At 45.8% G+C, this 17,470-nt stretch overlaps 7 non-coding genes across 7 annotated transcripts; all 7 read left to right on the forward strand.

Annotated features, from left to right (window-relative positions):
- Positions 1-2,838: 2,838 nt before the first annotated feature.
- Positions 2,839-3,026, forward strand: LOC130325721 (U2 spliceosomal RNA). Its single transcript, XR_008870482.1, has one exon. It is a non-coding gene; the product is annotated as a U2 spliceosomal RNA (small nuclear RNA).
- A 2,094-nt stretch (positions 3,027-5,120) lies between these two features.
- Positions 5,121-5,311, forward strand: LOC130325713 (U2 spliceosomal RNA). Its single transcript, XR_008870475.1, has one exon. It is a non-coding gene; the product is annotated as a U2 spliceosomal RNA (small nuclear RNA).
- Positions 5,312-7,401: 2,090 nt separating this feature from the next.
- Positions 7,402-7,592, forward strand: LOC130325715 (U2 spliceosomal RNA). The gene has a single exon (XR_008870476.1). It is a non-coding gene; the product is annotated as a U2 spliceosomal RNA (small nuclear RNA).
- A 2,093-nt stretch (positions 7,593-9,685) lies between these two features.
- LOC130325716 (U2 spliceosomal RNA) lies at positions 9,686-9,876 on the forward strand. Its single transcript, XR_008870477.1, has one exon. It is a non-coding gene; the product is annotated as a U2 spliceosomal RNA (small nuclear RNA).
- Positions 9,877-11,966: 2,090 nt separating this feature from the next.
- On the forward strand, positions 11,967-12,157 carry LOC130325717 (U2 spliceosomal RNA). The gene has a single exon (XR_008870478.1). It is a non-coding gene; the product is annotated as a U2 spliceosomal RNA (small nuclear RNA).
- A 2,094-nt stretch (positions 12,158-14,251) lies between these two features.
- Positions 14,252-14,442, forward strand: LOC130325718 (U2 spliceosomal RNA). The gene has a single exon (XR_008870479.1). It is a non-coding gene; the product is annotated as a U2 spliceosomal RNA (small nuclear RNA).
- A 2,090-nt stretch (positions 14,443-16,532) lies between these two features.
- On the forward strand, positions 16,533-16,723 carry LOC130325719 (U2 spliceosomal RNA). Its single transcript, XR_008870480.1, has one exon. It is a non-coding gene; the product is annotated as a U2 spliceosomal RNA (small nuclear RNA).
- The last annotated feature ends 747 nt before the right edge of the window (positions 16,724-17,470 follow it).

Consider the following 17,470-nt stretch of genomic DNA (forward strand, 5'->3'; position numbering starts at 1 on the left):
GTCGCTTTTTATGTATTCAGCACCTATGTATAATGTTGTAAAAATGCTCTAGAAGCTAAAGTCGCAGAAATGTCACACATATTTGGCCTGCAACTTTCTGTGCGACAAATTCAGACAGGAAAAATCAGTATAAATCCTTAGAAAATTATCCCCAGTGTCTCCATCTGCTGGCGGTATTGAATAAGCATTGCTGCACTGATGGGGTATGCATTAGACGAAAAAAAAGAAGAAAAAGAAGAATAATACGCCCAGAAAAGAGGCGAAAAGGAGAAAAACGTAAAAAAACGTGAAAAAAAAGTAAGAGGAAGAGAAGGGAAAAAAAGGTGGAAATGGGTTTAAAAGTGATTTCGGCGGAGAAATATATATATATATATATATATATATATATATATATATATATATATATATATATATACGCGCACACACACACATATATATAAACGTATTCTCCGTTGAGATATTGCAGCCGCTGCTGTGTCCAGGCCCAGGAGCCTTAGCACTGTGCTGTGATGTCACTCAATACCACTGACATCACTAGGTGTAAACAACATCTCTCCTTTGCTGTGTATGTGACTATGGAGCTGTTTGGTGATGTCGTCTATTATGGCCTTCATAGAAGCAACAGGAGATTGTTGCATCCATCTAGAACCCTCAGAACTACAGTGCTATGATGTCACTCACTTCCACAGGCCTTGCAGAGTGTAAACAACAACAACCCAGCTTTGTTGTGTATGTAACCATAGGGATTTGTGATGTCACCTAGAACCTTCACAGCAGCGACAGCTTTATGAGGAGCATCAGCACTGCTCTGCCTGAGCAGAACCATCACCGCCATAGGTTGTCAAATACCCGGATTTAACCCACACAGGTAAGTCCAATGGGGTGCAGGCATGTCCTCTATGCTTACAGCTTCCCGTGGGTGTTGGTTTGATACCGTTTGGGGACAGCCAAGGAGGCATCTGCAGGAACAAAGGTAGGTGTGTGCTTGTGTGTGTGTTTCCTATGCAGATCCTAAGCCCAGTGTCACATGCAAGTAGGAGGAGTAAGAAGGGTTCCTGGCAAATCCGGGTTATGGATTGCATTTAAAAAGGCCCCGTGGGAGTGCAATGGGCCCCTGTCTTGCTGCTTAGCAATAATGGTATGGGTTTAGGTTCTGCTGTGTGTACTGGTGGTTGACTGCCCCCCAGCCCAGAGTGTGCATGGAAAATTGTCTGGCAGCCTCCCTGACAGCAAGCAGTGATAGTGCCCATGAAGGGGACCTTGTTGGGCCCGCCCCTTTCACGGTTATCGCTTCTCGGCCTTTTGGCTAAGATCGAGTGTAGTTCTGCTCACTTGGTCTGGCCAGAGGGTGTCTGGGGTACCCGGCTCCTTTGCCTGGGGGGATCGTCCTTCTTAACGGAGGGACTTCACCCCCCTGCTGCTATCAGGGAGCCGGCTTAGTCCCCAGACAACGGGAGGCGATCCCCACCTACCTACTTCGGTGGGGGAGGTGTCTGGACATCATGGACATGGAGGAAGATTGCGGTTTTTCTTCGGAAGGCGTGCCGCCTTTTGCGAGACTTCGGAATGGAGTTCGTATTTCCCTGCTCGATGTCCGGAAGAAGGAAAGAGGCCTTGTCTTTGTCGTGGAAGAAGTGCTGTTTAAGTTGCTGGAAGTCAAGAGGGAGCAAATCCTATCCATGCTTGAGTTTCCCAGAAGTGGATACTACGACGTGGTGCTGGCTTCTGAAGAGGACTATGAGTCATTTTGGAACATATTGCAGCAAAAGAAGGTATGTCCGGTTTTGGAAGGGGTGGAGATAGTTCCACATTTCCCACGTAGAGAACGATTGGTGACTATAAGGATGTATAGCCCATATACTTCGGAGGAGGATATCGTTACCTTTTTGTCTCGATTCTGTGACAGTGTTCTGCCTAAAGGCAAGGTATTTAATCAATATGGACTATGGACCACCAAGTGGAGGTTCCATGTGAAATTTAAAATGGCAGATGGCAAGTTAGTGATCCCCCCAGGACGGTTTAAAATTGGTTCTGTGAACGGGGATCTGTATTTTTCTGGCATGCAAGATTTTTGCCGCAAATGTAAACAGTACGGTCACAGAAAGGAGGATTGCACGTTTTTGTGGTGTTTCAAGTGTCAAGAGGAGGGTCACGACGTGGAAAATTGTCAAAAGAAAAGGAAATGCCATCTGTGTGGTGAGGAGGGCCATCTGCTTGGCTCGTGTCCTAAGAAAAAGTCTGAGAAAAATTCAGAGAAAAAGGAAGCTGTAAAAAGAAGCAGAGAGGAACCAGCTGAAGTGAAAGAACCAGAAGTGGAGCAGGTTCCAACTAGAAGACCTACAGAGCAGAAGAAGAAGAGAGAGGAGGAAGTGTATGTGCCAGTGCAGTATTTTGGTGTGCTTGGTGGTTTGTTGGAAAATTTGTCGGAAGCAGAAAGAAAAACGTTTGACAAAGATATGATGGATCTAAAGATAGGCTTGAAGAACCGGGAGGAAGAAGCTCGGGATAAAGTCTATTTTTCTTTCAAGGCAGACATGAACCGTTTTGTTGAAACGTATAAAATTCCAGGCTGGTTGGCGTCTCAAGTTAAGAAAGATATAGCAAATGGCAATATCAGTCGAGGACTGATAGACTTTCTAATGGTGTTTGCATGGAGGAAGGGGATGACCTTCTAATTTGGTTTTGCTTAATTAGAAAGTAATGTTTGGTTTTGCTATTTTATGTTGTTTCTTATTTTGTTTTTAAATGTTCTATTTTGTTTCATTAGTGTTTAAGAAAAGAAATAAAAACATGTTACCTGATGATGAACACAAAATTGAGTTCCAAATAAGATCTTGGAACTCTGAGTGAGTTCTGAGGGCTAACTTAAAAAATCTGTTCTTATCAGTTTAATATCTGATACGTCCCCTATCTGGGGACCATATATTAAATGGATTTTTGAGAACGGGGGCCGATTTCGAAGCTTGCTTCCGTCGCCCTATGCATTGACCCGATATGGCAGTATCTTCGGGTACAGTGCACCACCCCCTTACAGGGTTAAAAAGAAAGATTCCTACTTTCATTGCTACCTGCTTGCTGGCTAGCCAGCTAGCCAGCCCTGTGGGCCTTGCTGCTGCTGCAGCCAAAAAACAAAAGGTGGTGCTGCTGCTGCTTCTGCTGCTTCTGCTTCTGCTTGTGTCTGGCCCCTGTTGGAGCGTCCAGGCACAGGACTTCTGCTGCTGCTGACTAAATGGCCTCCTTAATTGGATCATTTGAGTAGCCAGCACACCTGTGCAGGTAGGGCATGACATGATAGGCAGCTGCCTTGATAGCGGGTGGGTGCTGAATGTTCCTAATTGACAAAATAAGATTAATGCTTATGAAGAAATATAAAATCTCATCCCTTCCCCAATATCGCGCCACACCCCTACCCCTTAATTCCCTGGTTGAACGTGATGGACATATGTCTTTTTTCGACCGTACTAACTATGTAACTATGTAACATAACATGGGGGGGGGGGGGTCTCCTGGCTGTTCACACAGGTGTGTCATTGCTGTACATTGACCATGCATTGCTTCTGTGGTATTGCAAAGGCAAAGACAAATGCTTCCAGCCATCCATTGCACTAATGGATTGGTCATCAGCTGGCTGTCTATGTCCCGCATCAATATAGACCAAAGTACAGAGGGTTAGGCTATGCTATTGTGCACCTACCTGATGCATCAGAAGGTGCGAGGCCCTTGCTAAATTCTGTGCACAGACTTTGAGATCTATACTTTAGACTGTATCTAAACCTGCTCCAACATGGACTGACATTCTGGCCTACTTTCAGCCGATGCGACTTGTCTGTCGCTGAACAGTCGCTTTTTATGTATTCAGCACCTATGTATAATGTTGTAAAAATGCTCTAGAAGCTAAAGTCGCAGAAATGTCACACATATTTGGCCTGCAACTTTCTGTGCGACAAATTCAGACAGGAAAAATCAGTATAAATCCTTAGAAAATTATCCCCCAGTGTCTCCATCTGCTGGCGGTATTGAATAAGCATTGCTGCACTGATGGGGTATGCATTAGACGAAAAAAAAGAAGAAAAAGAAGAATAATACGCCCAGAAAAGAGGCGAAAAGGAGAAAAACGTAAAAAAACGTGAAAAAAAAGTAAGAGGAAGAGAAGGGAAAAAAAGGTGGAAATGGGTTTAAAAGTGATTTCGGCGGAGAAATATATATATATATATATATATATATATATATATATATATATATATATACGCGCACACACACACATATATATAAACGTATTCTCCGTTGAGATATTGCAGCCGCTGCTGTGTCCAGGCCCAGGAGCCTTAGCACTGTGCTGTGATGTCACTCAATACCACTGACATCACTAGGTGTAAACAACATCTCTCCTTTGCTGTGTATGTGACTATGGAGCTGTTTGGTGATGTCGTCTATTATGGCCTTCATAGAAGCAACAGGAGATTGTTGCATCCATCTAGAACCCTCAGAACTACAGTGCTATGATGTCACTCACTTCCACAGGCCTTGCAGAGTGTAAACAACAACAACCCAGCTTTGTTGTGTATGTAACCATAGGGATTTGTGATGTCACCTAGAACCTTCACAGCAGCGACAGCTTTATGAGGAGCATCAGCACTGCTCTGCCTGAGCAGAACCATCACCGCCATAGGTTGTCAAATAACCCGGATTTAACCCACACAGGTAAGTCCAATGGGGTGCAGGCATGTCCTCTATGCTTACAGCTTCCCGTGGGTGTTGGTTTGATACCGTTTGGGGACAGCCAAGGAGGCATCTGCAGGCAACAAAGGTAGGTGTGTGCTTGTGTGTGTGTTTCCTATGCAGATCCTAAGCCCAGTGTCACATGCAAGTAGGAGGAGTAAGAAGGGTTCCTGGCAAATCCGGGTTATGGATTGCATTTAAAAAGGCCCCGTGGGAGTGCAATGGGCCCCTGTCTTGCTGCTTAGCAATAATGGTATGGGTTTAGGTTCTGCTGTGTGTACTGGTGGTTGACTGCCCCCCAGCCCAGAGTGTGCATGGAAAATTGTCTGGCAGCCTCCCTGACAGCAAGCAGTGATAGTGCCCATGAAGGGGACCTTGTTGGGCCCGCCCCTTTCACGGTTATCGCTTCTCGGCCTTTTGGCTAAGATCAAGTGTAGTATCTGTTCTTATCAGTTTAATATCTGATACGTCCCCTATCTGGGGACCATATATTAAATGGATTTTTGAGAACGGGGGCCGATTTCGAAGCTTGCTTCCGTCGCCCTATGCATTGACCCGATATGGCAGTATCTTCGGGTACAGTGCACCACCCCCTTACAGGGTTAAAAAGAAAGATTCCTACTTTCATTGCTACCTGCTTGCTGGCTAGCCAGCTAGCCAGCCCTGTGGGCCTTGCTGCTGCTGCAGCCAAAAAACAAAAGGTGGTGCTGCTGCTGCTTCTGCTGCTTCTGCTTCTGCTTGTGTCTGGCCCCTGTTGGAGCGTCCAGGCACAGGACTTCTGCTGCTGCTGACTAAATGGCCTCCTTAATTGGATCATTTGAGTAGCCAGCACACCTGTGCAGGTAGGGCATGACATGATAGGCAGCTGCCTTGATAGCGGGTGGGTGCTGAATGTTCCTAATTGACAAAATAAGATTAATGCTTATGAAGAAATATAAAATCTCATCCCTTCCCCAATATCGCGCCACACCCCTACCCCTTAATTCCCTGGTTGAACGTGATGGACATATGTCTTTTTTCGACCGTACTAACTATGTAACTATGTAACATAACATGGGGGGGGGGGGTCTCCTGGCTGTTCACACAGGTGTGTCATTGCTGTACATTGACCATGCATTGCTTCTGTGGTATTGCAAAGGCAAAGACAAATGCTTCCAGCCATCCATTGCACTAATGGATTGGTCATCAGCTGGCTGTCTATGTCCCGCATCAATATAGACCAAAGTACAGAGGGTTAGGCTATGCTATTGTGCACCTACCTGATGCATCAGAAGGTGCGAGGCCCTTGCTAAATTCTGTGCACAGACTTTGAGATCTATACTTTAGACTGTATCTAAACCTGCTCCAACATGGACTGACATTCTGGCCTACTTTCAGCCGATGCGACTTGTCTGTCGCTGAACAGTCGCTTTTTATGTATTCAGCACCTATGTATAATGTTGTAAAAATGCTCTAGAAGCTAAAGTCGCAGAAATGTCACACATATTTGGCCTGCAACTTTCTGTGCGACAAATTCAGACAGGAAAAATCAGTATAAATCCTTAGAAAATTATCCCCCAGTGTCTCCATCTGCTGGCGGTATTGAATAAGCATTGCTGCACTGATGGGGGTATGCATTAGACGAAAAAAAAGAAGAAAAAGAAGAATAATACGCCCAGAAAAGAGGCGAAAAGGAGAAAAACGTAAAAAAACGTGAAAAAAAAGTAAGAGGAAGAGAAGGGAAAAAAAGGTGGAAATGGGTTTAAAAGTGATTTCGGCGGAGAAATATATATATATATATATATATATATATATATATATATATATATACGCGCACACACACACATATATATAAACGTATTCTCCGTTGAGATATTGCAGCCGCTGCTGTGTCCAGGCCCAGGAGCCTTAGCACTGTGCTGTGATGTCACTCAATACCACTGACATCACTAGGTGTAAACAACATCTCTCCTTTGCTGTGTATGTGACTATGGAGCTGTTTGGTGATGTCGTCTATTATGGCCTTCATAGAAGCAACAGGAGATTGTTGCATCCATCTAGAACCCTCAGAACTACAGTGCTATGATGTCACTCACTTCCACAGGCCTTGCAGAGTGTAAACAACAACAACCCAGCTTTGTTGTGTATGTAACCATAGGGATTTGTGATGTCACCTAGAACCTTCACAGCAGCGACAGCTTTATGAGGAGCATCAGCACTGCTCTGCCTGAGCAGAACCATCACCGCCATAGGTTGTCAAATAACCCGGATTTAACCCACACAGGTAAGTCCAATGGGGTGCAGGCATGTCCTCTATGCTTACAGCTTCCCGTGGGTGTTGGTTTGATACCGTTTGGGGACAGCCAAGGAGGCATCTGCAGGCAACAAAGGTAGGTGTGTGCTTGTGTGTGTGTTTCCTATGCAGATCCTAAGCCCAGTGTCACATGCAAGTAGGAGGAGTAAGAAGGGTTCCTGGCAAATCCGGGTTATGGATTGCATTTAAAAAGGCCCCGTGGGAGTGCAATGGGCCCCTGTCTTGCTGCTTAGCAATAATGGTATGGGTTTAGGTTCTGCTGTGTGTACTGGTGGTTGACTGCCCCCCAGCCCAGAGTGTGCATGGAAAATTGTCTGGCAGCCTCCCTGACAGCAAGCAGTGATAGTGCCCATGAAGGGGACCTTGTTGGGCCCGCCCCTTTCACGGTTATCGCTTCTCGGCCTTTTGGCTAAGATCAAGTGTAGTATCTGTTCTTATCAGTTTAATATCTGATACGTCCCCTATCTGGGGACCATATATTAAATGGATTTTTGAGAACGGGGGCCGATTTCGAAGCTTGCTTCCGTCGCCCTATGCATTGACCCGATATGGCAGTATCTTCGGGTACAGTGCACCACCCCCTTACAGGGTTAAAAAGAAAGATTCCTACTTTCATTGCTACCTGCTTGCTGGCTAGCCAGCTAGCCAGCCCTGTGGGCCTTGCTGCTGCTGCAGCCAAAAAACAAAAGGTGGTGCTGCTGCTGCTTCTGCTGCTTCTGCTTCTGCTTGTGTCTGGCCCCTGTTGGAGCGTCCAGGCACAGGACTTCTGCTGCTGCTGACTAAATGGCCTCCTTAATTGGATCATTTGAGTAGCCAGCACACCTGTGCAGGTAGGGCATGACATGATAGGCAGCTGCCTTGATAGCGGGTGGGTGCTGAATGTTCCTAATTGACAAAATAAGATTAATGCTTATGAAGAAATATAAAATCTCATCCCTTCCCCAATATCGCGCCACACCCCTACCCCTTAATTCCCTGGTTGAACGTGATGGACATATGTCTTTTTTCGACCGTACTAACTATGTAACTATGTAACATAACATGGGGGGGGGGGGGTCTCCTGGCTGTTCACACAGGTGTGTCATTGCTGTACATTGACCATGCATTGCTTCTGTGGTATTGCAAAGGCAAAGACAAATGCTTCCAGCCATCCATTGCACTAATGGATTGGTCATCAGCTGGCTGTCTATGTCCCGCATCAATATAGACCAAAGTACAGAGGGTTAGGCTATGCTATTGTGCACCTACCTGATGCATCAGAAGGTGCGAGGCCCTTGCTAAATTCTGTGCACAGACTTTGAGATCTATACTTTAGACTGTATCTAAACCTGCTCCAACATGGACTGACATTCTGGCCTACTTTCAGCCGATGCGACTTGTCTGTCGCTGAACAGTCGCTTTTTATGTATTCAGCACCTATGTATAATGTTGTAAAAATGCTCTAGAAGCTAAAGTCGCAGAAATGTCACACATATTTGGCCTGCAACTTTCTGTGCGACAAATTCAGACAGGAAAAATCAGTATAAATCCTTAGAAAATTATCCCCCAGTGTCTCCATCTGCTGGCGGTATTGAATAAGCATTGCTGCACTGATGGGGTATGCATTAGACGAAAAAAAAGAAGAAAAAGAAGAATAATACGCCCAGAAAAGAGGCGAAAAGGAGAAAAACGTAAAAAAACGTGAAAAAAAAGTAAGAGGAAGAGAAGGGAAAAAAAGGTGGAAATGGGTTTAAAAGTGATTTCGGCGGAGAAATATATATATATATATATATATATATATATATATATATATATATATACGCGCACACACACACATATATATAAACGTATTCTCCGTTGAGATATTGCAGCCGCTGCTGTGTCCAGGCCCAGGAGCCTTAGCACTGTGCTGTGATGTCACTCAATACCACTGACATCACTAGGTGTAAACAACATCTCTCCTTTGCTGTGTATGTGACTATGGAGCTGTTTGGTGATGTCGTCTATTATGGCCTTCATAGAAGCAACAGGAGATTGTTGCATCCATCTAGAACCCTCAGAACTACAGTGCTATGATGTCACTCACTTCCACAGGCCTTGCAGAGTGTAAACAACAACAACCCAGCTTTGTTGTGTATGTAACCATAGGGATTTGTGATGTCACCTAGAACCTTCACAGCAGCGACAGCTTTATGAGGAGCATCAGCACTGCTCTGCCTGAGCAGAACCATCACCGCCATAGGTTGTCAAATAACCCGGATTTTAACCCACACAGGTAAGTCCAATGGGGTGCAGGCATGTCCTCTATGCTTACAGCTTCCCGTGGGTGTTGGTTTGATACCGTTTGGGGACAGCCAAGGAGGCATCTGCAGGCAACAAAGGTAGGTGTGTGCTTGTGTGTGTGTTTCCTATGCAGATCCTAAGCCCAGTGTCACATGCAAGTAGGAGGAGTAAGAAGGGTTCCTGGCAAATCCGGGTTATGGATTGCATTTAAAAAGGCCCCGTGGGAGTGCAATGGGCCCCTGTCTTGCTGCTTAGCAATAATGGTATGGGTTTAGGTTCTGCTGTGTGTACTGGTGGTTGACTGCCCCCCAGCCCAGAGTGTGCATGGAAAATTGTCTGGCAGCCTCCCTGACAGCAAGCAGTGATAGTGCCCATGAAGGGGACCTTGTTGGGCCCGCCCCTTTCACGGTTATCGCTTCTCGGCCTTTTGGCTAAGATCAAGTGTAGTATCTGTTCTTATCAGTTTAATATCTGATACGTCCCCTATCTGGGGACCATATATTAAATGGATTTTTGAGAACGGGGGCCGATTTCGAAGCTTGCTTCCGTCGCCCTATGCATTGACCCGATATGGCAGTATCTTCGGGTACAGTGCACCACCCCCTTACAGGGTTAAAAAGAAAGATTCCTACTTTCATTGCTACCTGCTTGCTGGCTAGCCAGCTAGCCAGCCCTGTGGGCCTTGCTGCTGCTGCAGCCAAAAAACAAAAGGTGGTGCTGCTGCTGCTTCTGCTGCTTCTGCTTCTGCTTGTGTCTGGCCCCTGTTGGAGCGTCCAGGCACAGGACTTCTGCTGCTGCTGACTAAATGGCCTCCTTAATTGGATCATTTGAGTAGCCAGCACACCTGTGCAGGTAGGGCATGACATGATAGGCAGCTGCCTTGATAGCGGGTGGGTGCTGAATGTTCCTAATTGACAAAATAAGATTAATGCTTATGAAGAAATATAAAATCTCATCCCTTCCCCAATATCGCGCCACACCCCTACCCCTTAATTCCCTGGTTGAACGTGATGGACATATGTCTTTTTTCGACCGTACTAACTATGTAACTATGTAACATAACATGGGGGGGGGGGGGTCTCCTGGCTGTTCACACAGGTGTGTCATTGCTGTACATTGACCATGCATTGCTTCTGTGGTATTGCAAAGGCAAAGACAAATGCTTCCAGCCATCCATTGCACTAATGGATTGGTCATCAGCTGGCTGTCTATGTCCCGCATCAATATAGACCAAAGTACAGAGGGTTAGGCTATGCTATTGTGCACCTACCTGATGCATCAGAAGGTGCGAGGCCCTTGCTAAATTCTGTGCACAGACTTTGAGATCTATACTTTAGACTGTATCTAAACCTGCTCCAACATGGACTGACATTCTGGCCTACTTTCAGCCGATGCGACTTGTCTGTCGCTGAACAGTCGCTTTTTATGTATTCAGCACCTATGTATAATGTTGTAAAAATGCTCTAGAAGCTAAAGTCGCAGAAATGTCACACATATTTGGCCTGCAACTTTCTGTGCGACAAATTCAGACAGGAAAAATCAGTATAAATCCTTAGAAAATTATCCCCCAGTGTCTCCATCTGCTGGCGGTATTGAATAAGCATTGCTGCACTGATGGGGTATGCATTAGACGAAAAAAAAGAAGAAAAAGAAGAATAATACGCCCAGAAAAGAGGCGAAAAGGAGAAAAACGTAAAAAAACGTGAAAAAAAAGTAAGAGGAAGAGAAGGGAAAAAAAGGTGGAAATGGGTTTAAAAGTGATTTCGGCGGAGAAAATATATATATATATATATATATATATATATATATATATATATATACGCGCACACACACACATATATATAAACGTATTCTCCGTTGAGATATTGCAGCCGCTGCTGTGTCCAGGCCCAGGAGCCTTAGCACTGTGCTGTGATGTCACTCAATACCACTGACATCACTAGGTGTAAACAACATCTCTCCTTTGCTGTGTATGTGACTATGGAGCTGTTTGGTGATGTCGTCTATTATGGCCTTCATAGAAGCAACAGGAGATTGTTGCATCCATCTAGAACCCTCAGAACTACAGTGCTATGATGTCACTCACTTCCACAGGCCTTGCAGAGTGTAAACAACAACAACCCAGCTTTGTTGTGTATGTAACCATAGGATTTGTGATGTCACCTAGAACCTTCACAGCAGCGACAGCTTTATGAGGAGCATCAGCACTGCTCTGCCTGAGCAGAACCATCACCGCCATAGGTTGTCAAATAACCCGGATTTAACCCACACAGGTAAGTCCAATGGGGTGCAGGCATGTCCTCTATGCTTACAGCTTCCCGTGGGTGTTGGTTTGATACCGTTTGGGGACAGCCAAGGAGGCATCTGCAGGCAACAAAGGTAGGTGTGTGCTTGTGTGTGTGTTTCCTATGCAGATCCTAAGCCCAGTGTCACATGCAAGTAGGAGGAGTAAGAAGGGTTCCTGGCAAATCCGGGTTATGGATTGCATTTAAAAAGGCCCCGTGGGAGTGCAATGGGCCCCTGTCTTGCTGCTTAGCAATAATGGTATGGGTTTAGGTTCTGCTGTGTGTACTGGTGGTTGACTGCCCCCCAGCCCAGAGTGTGCATGGAAAATTGTCTGGCAGCCTCCCTGACAGCAAGCAGTGATAGTGCCCATGAAGGGGACCTTGTTGGGCCCGCCCCTTTCACGGTTATCGCTTCTCGGCCTTTTGGCTAAGATCAAGTGTAGTATCTGTTCTTATCAGTTTAATATCTGATACGTCCCCTATCTGGGGACCATATATTAAATGGATTTTTGAGAACGGGGGCCGATTTCGAAGCTTGCTTCCGTCGCCCTATGCATTGACCCGATATGGCAGTATCTTCGGGTACAGTGCACCACCCCCTTACAGGGTTAAAAAGAAAGATTCCTACTTTCATTGCTACCTGCTTGCTGGCTAGCCAGCTAGCCAGCCCTGTGGGCCTTGCTGCTGCTGCAGCCAAAAAACAAAAGGTGGTGCTGCTGCTGCTTCTGCTGCTTCTGCTTCTGCTTGTGTCTGGCCCCTGTTGGAGCGTCCAGGCACAGGACTTCTGCTGCTGCTGACTAAATGGCCTCCTTAATTGGATCATTTGAGTAGCCAGCACACCTGTGCAGGTAGGGCATGACATGATAGGCAGCTGCCTTGATAGCGGGTGGGTGCTGAATGTTCCTAATTGACAAAATAAGATTAATGCTTATGAAGAAATATAAAATCTCATCCCTTCCCCAATATCGCGCCACACCCCTACCCCTTAATTCCCTGGTTGAACGTGATGGACATATGTCTTTTTTCGACCGTACTAACTATGTAACTATGTAACATAACATGGGGGGGGGGGGTCTCCTGGCTGTTCACACAGGTGTGTCATTGCTGTACATTGACCATGCATTGCTTCTGTGGTATTGCAAAGGCAAAGACAAATGCTTCCAGCCATCCATTGCACTAATGGATTGGTCATCAGCTGGCTGTCTATGTCCCGCATCAATATAGACCAAAGTACAGAGGGTTAGGCTATGCTATTGTGCACCTACCTGATGCATCAGAAGGTGCGAGGCCCTTGCTAAATTCTGTGCACAGACTTTGAGATCTATACTTTAGACTGTATCTAAACCTGCTCCAACATGGACTGACATTCTGGCCTACTTTCAGCCGATGCGACTTGTCTGTCGCTGAACAGTCGCTTTTTATGTATTCAGCACCTATGTATAATGTTGTAAAAATGCTCTAGAAGCTAAAGTCGCAGAAATGTCACACATATTTGGCCTGCAACTTTCTGTGCGACAAATTCAGACAGGAAAAATCAGTATAAATCCTTAGAAAATTATCCCCCAGTGTCTCCATCTGCTGGCGGTATTGAATAAGCATTGCTGCACTGATGGGGTATGCATTAGACGAAAAAAAAGAAGAAAAAGAAGAATAATACGCCCAGAAAAGAGGCGAAAAGGAGAAAAACGTAAAAAAACGTGAAAAAAAAGTAAGAGGAAGAGAAGGGAAAAAAAGGTGGAAATGGGTTTAAAAGTGATTTCGGCGGAGAAATATATATATATATATATATATATATATATATATATATATATATATATACGCGCACACACACACATATATATAAACGTATTCTCCGTTGAGATATTGCAGCCGCTGCTGTGTCCAGGCCCAGGAGCCTTAGCACTGTGCTGTGATGTCACTCAATACCACTGACATCACTAGGTGTAAACAACATCTCTCCTTTGCTGTGTATGTGACTATGGAGCTGTTTGGTGATGTCGTCTATTATGGCCTTCATAGAAGCAACAGGAGATTGTTGCATCCATCTAGAACCCTCAGAACTACAGTGCTATGATGTCACTCACTTCCACAGGCCTTGCAGAGTGTAAACAACAACAACCCAGCTTTGTTGTGTATGTAACCATAGGGATTTGTGATGTCACCTAGAACCTTCACAGCAGCGACAGCTTTATGAGGAGCATCAGCACTGCTCTGCCTGAGCAGAACCATCACCGCCATAGGTTGTCAAATAACCCGGATTTAACCCACACAGGTAAGTCCAATGGGGGTGCAGGCATGTCCTCTATGCTTACAGCTTCCCGTGGGTGTTGGTTTGATACCGTTTGGGGACAGCCAAGGAGGCATCTGCAGGCAACAAAGGTAGGTGTGTGCTTGTGTGTGTGTTTCCTATGCAGATCCTAAGCCCAGTGTCACATGCAAGTAGGAGGAGTAAGAAGGGTTCCTGGCAAATCCGGGTTATGGATTGCATTTAAAAAGGCCCCGTGGGAGTGCAATGGGCCCCTGTCTTGCTGCTTAGCAATAATGGTATGGGTTTAGGTTCTGCTGTGTGTACTGGTGGTTGACTGCCCCCCAGCCCAGAGTGTGCATGGAAAATTGTCTGGCAGCCTCCCTGACAGCAAGCAGTGATAGTGCCCATGAAGGGGACCTTGTTGGGCCCGCCCCTTTCACGGTTATCGCTTCTCGGCCTTTTGGCTAAGATCAAGTGTAGTATCTGTTCTTATCAGTTTAATATCTGATACGTCCCCTATCTGGGGACCATATATTAAATGGATTTTTGAGAACGGGGGCCGATTTCGAAGCTTGCTTCCGTCGCCCTATGCATTGACCCGATATGGCAGTATCTTCGGGTACAGTGCACCACCCCCTTACAGGGTTAAAAAGAAAGATTCCTACTTTCATTGCTACCTGCTTGCTGGCTAGCCAGCTAGCCAGCCCTGTGGGCCTTGCTGCTGCTGCAGCCAAAAAACAAAAGGTGGTGCTGCTGCTGCTTCTGCTGCTTCTGCTTCTGCTTGTGTCTGGCCCCTGTTGGAGCGTCCAGGCACAGGACTTCTGCTGCTGCTGACTAAATGGCCTCCTTAATTGGATCATTTGAGTAGCCAGCACACCTGTGCAGGTAGGGCATGACATGATAGGCAGCTGCCTTGATAGCGGGTGGGTGCTGAATGTTCCTAATTGACAAAATAAGATTAATGCTTATGAAGAAATATAAAATCTCATCCCTTCCCCAATATCGCGCCACACCCCTACCCCTTAATTCCCTGGTTGAACGTGATGGACATATGTCTTTTTTCGACCGTACTAACTATGTAACTATGTAACATAACATGGGGGGGGGGGGGTCTCCTGGCTGTTCACACAGGTGTGTCATTGCTGTACATTGACCATGCATTGCTTCTGTGGTATTGCAAAGGCAAAGACAAATGCTTCCAGCCATCCATTGCACTAATGGATTGGTCATCAGCTGGCTGTCTATGTCCCGCATCAATATAGACCAAAGTACAGAGGGTTAGGCTATGCTATTGTGCACCTACCTGATGCATCAGAAGGTGCGAGGCCCCTTGCTAAATTCTGTGCACAGACTTTGAGATCTATACTTTAGACTGTATCTAAACCTGCTCCAACATGGACTGACATTCTGGCCTACTTTCAGCCGATGCGACTTGTCTGTCGCTGAACAGTCGCTTTTTATGTATTCAGCACCTATGTATAATGTTGTAAAAATGCTCTAGAAGCTAAAGTCGCAGAAATGTCACACATATTTGGCCTGCAACTTTCTGTGCGACAAATTCAGACAGGAAAAATCAGTATAAATCCTTAGAAAATTATCCCCAGTGTCTCCATCTGCTGGCGGTATTGAATAAGCATTGCTGCACTGATGGGGTATGCATTAGACGAAAAAAAAGAAGAAAAAGAAGAATAATACGCCCAGAAAAGAGGCGAAAAGGAGAAAAACGTAAAAAAACGTGAAAAAAAAGTAAGAGGAAGAGAAGGGAAAAAAAGGTGGAAATGGGTTTAAAAGTGATTTCGGCGGAGAAATATATATATATATATATATATATATATATATATATATATATATACGCGCACACACACACATATATATAAACGTATTCTCCGTTGAGATATTGCAGCCGCTGCTGTGTCCAGGCCCAGGAGCCTTAGCACTGTGCTGTGATGTCACTCAATACCACTGACATCACTAGGTGTAAACAACATCTCTCCTTTGCTGTGTATGTGACTATGGAGCTGTTTGGTGATGTCGTCTATTATGGCCTTCATAGAAGCAACAGGAGATTGTTGCATCCATCTAGAACCCTCAGAACTACAGTGCTATGATGTCACTCACTTCCACAGGCCTTGCAGAGTGTAAACAACAACAACCCAGCTTTGTTGTGTATGTAACCATAGGGATTTGTGATGTCACCTAGAACCTTCACAGCAGCGACAGCTTTATGAGGAGCATCAGCACTGCTCTGCCTGAGCAGAACCATCACCGCCATAGGTTGTCAAATAACCCGGATTTAACCCACACAGGTAAGTCCAATGGGGTGCAGGCATGTCCTCTATGCTTACAGCTTCCCGTGGGTGTTGGTTTGATACCGTTTGGGGACAGCCAAGGAGGCATCTGCAGGCAACAAAGGTAGGTGTGTGCTTGTGTGTGTGTTTCCTATGCAGATCCTAAGCCCAGTGTCACATGCAAGTAGGAGGAGTAAGAAGGGTTCCTGGCAAATCCGGGTTATGGATTGCATTTAAAAAGGCCCCGTGGGAGTGCAATGGGCCCCTGTCTTGCTGCTTAGCAATAATGGTATGGGTTTAGGTTCTGCTGTGTGTACTGGTGGTTGACTGCCCCCCAGCCCAGAGTGTGCATGGAAAATTGTCTGGCAGCCTCCCTGACAGCAAGCAGTGATAGTGCCCATGAAGGGGACCTTGTTGGGCCCGCCCCTTTCACGGTTATCGCTTCTCGGCCTTTTGGCTAAGATCAAGTGTAGTATCTGTTCTTATCAGTTTAATATCTGATACGTCCCCTATCTGGGGACCATATATTAAATGGATTTTTGAGAACGGGGGCCGATTTCGAAGCTTGCTTCCGTCGCCCTATGCATTGACCCGATATGGCAGTATCTTCGGGTACAGTGCACCACCCCCTTACAGGGTTAAAAAGAAAGATTCCTACTTTCATTGCTACCTGCTTGCTGGCTAGCCAGCTAGCCAGCCCTGTGGGCCTTGCTGCTGCTGCAGCCAAAAAACAAAAGGTGGTGCTGCTGCTGCTTCTGCTGCTTCTGCTTCTGCTTGTGTCTGGCCCCTGTTGGAGCGTCCAGGCACAGGACTTCTGCTGCTGCTGACTAAATGGCCTCCTTAATTGGATCATTTGAGTAGCCAGCACACCTGTGCAGGTAGGGCATGACATGATAGGCAGCTGCCTTGATAGCGGGTGGGTGCTGAATGTTCCTAATTGACAAAATAAGATTAATGCTTATGAAGAAATATAAAATCTCATCCCTTCCCCAATATCGCGCCACACCCCTACCCCTTAATTCCCTGGTTGAACGTGATGGACATATGTCTTTTTTCGACCGTACTAACTATGTAACTATGTAACATAACATGGGGGGGGGGGGGTCTCCTGGCTGTTCACACAGGTGTGTCATTGCTGTACATTGACCATGCATTGCTTCTGTGGTATTGCAAAGGCAAAGACAAATGCTTCCAGCCATCCATTGCACTAATGGATTGGTCATCAGCTGGCTGTCTATGTCCCGCATCAATATAGACCAAAGTACAGAGGGTTAGGCTATGCTATTGTGCACCTACCTGATGCATCAGAAGGTGCGAGGCCCTTGCTAAATTCTGTGCACAGACTTTGAGATCTATACTTTAGACTGTATCTAAA

This window comes from Hyla sarda, unplaced genomic scaffold, assembly GCF_029499605.1.
Source record: "Hyla sarda isolate aHylSar1 unplaced genomic scaffold, aHylSar1.hap1 scaffold_2743, whole genome shotgun sequence".
NCBI classification, from domain to species: Eukaryota; Metazoa; Chordata; class Amphibia; order Anura; family Hylidae; genus Hyla; species Hyla sarda.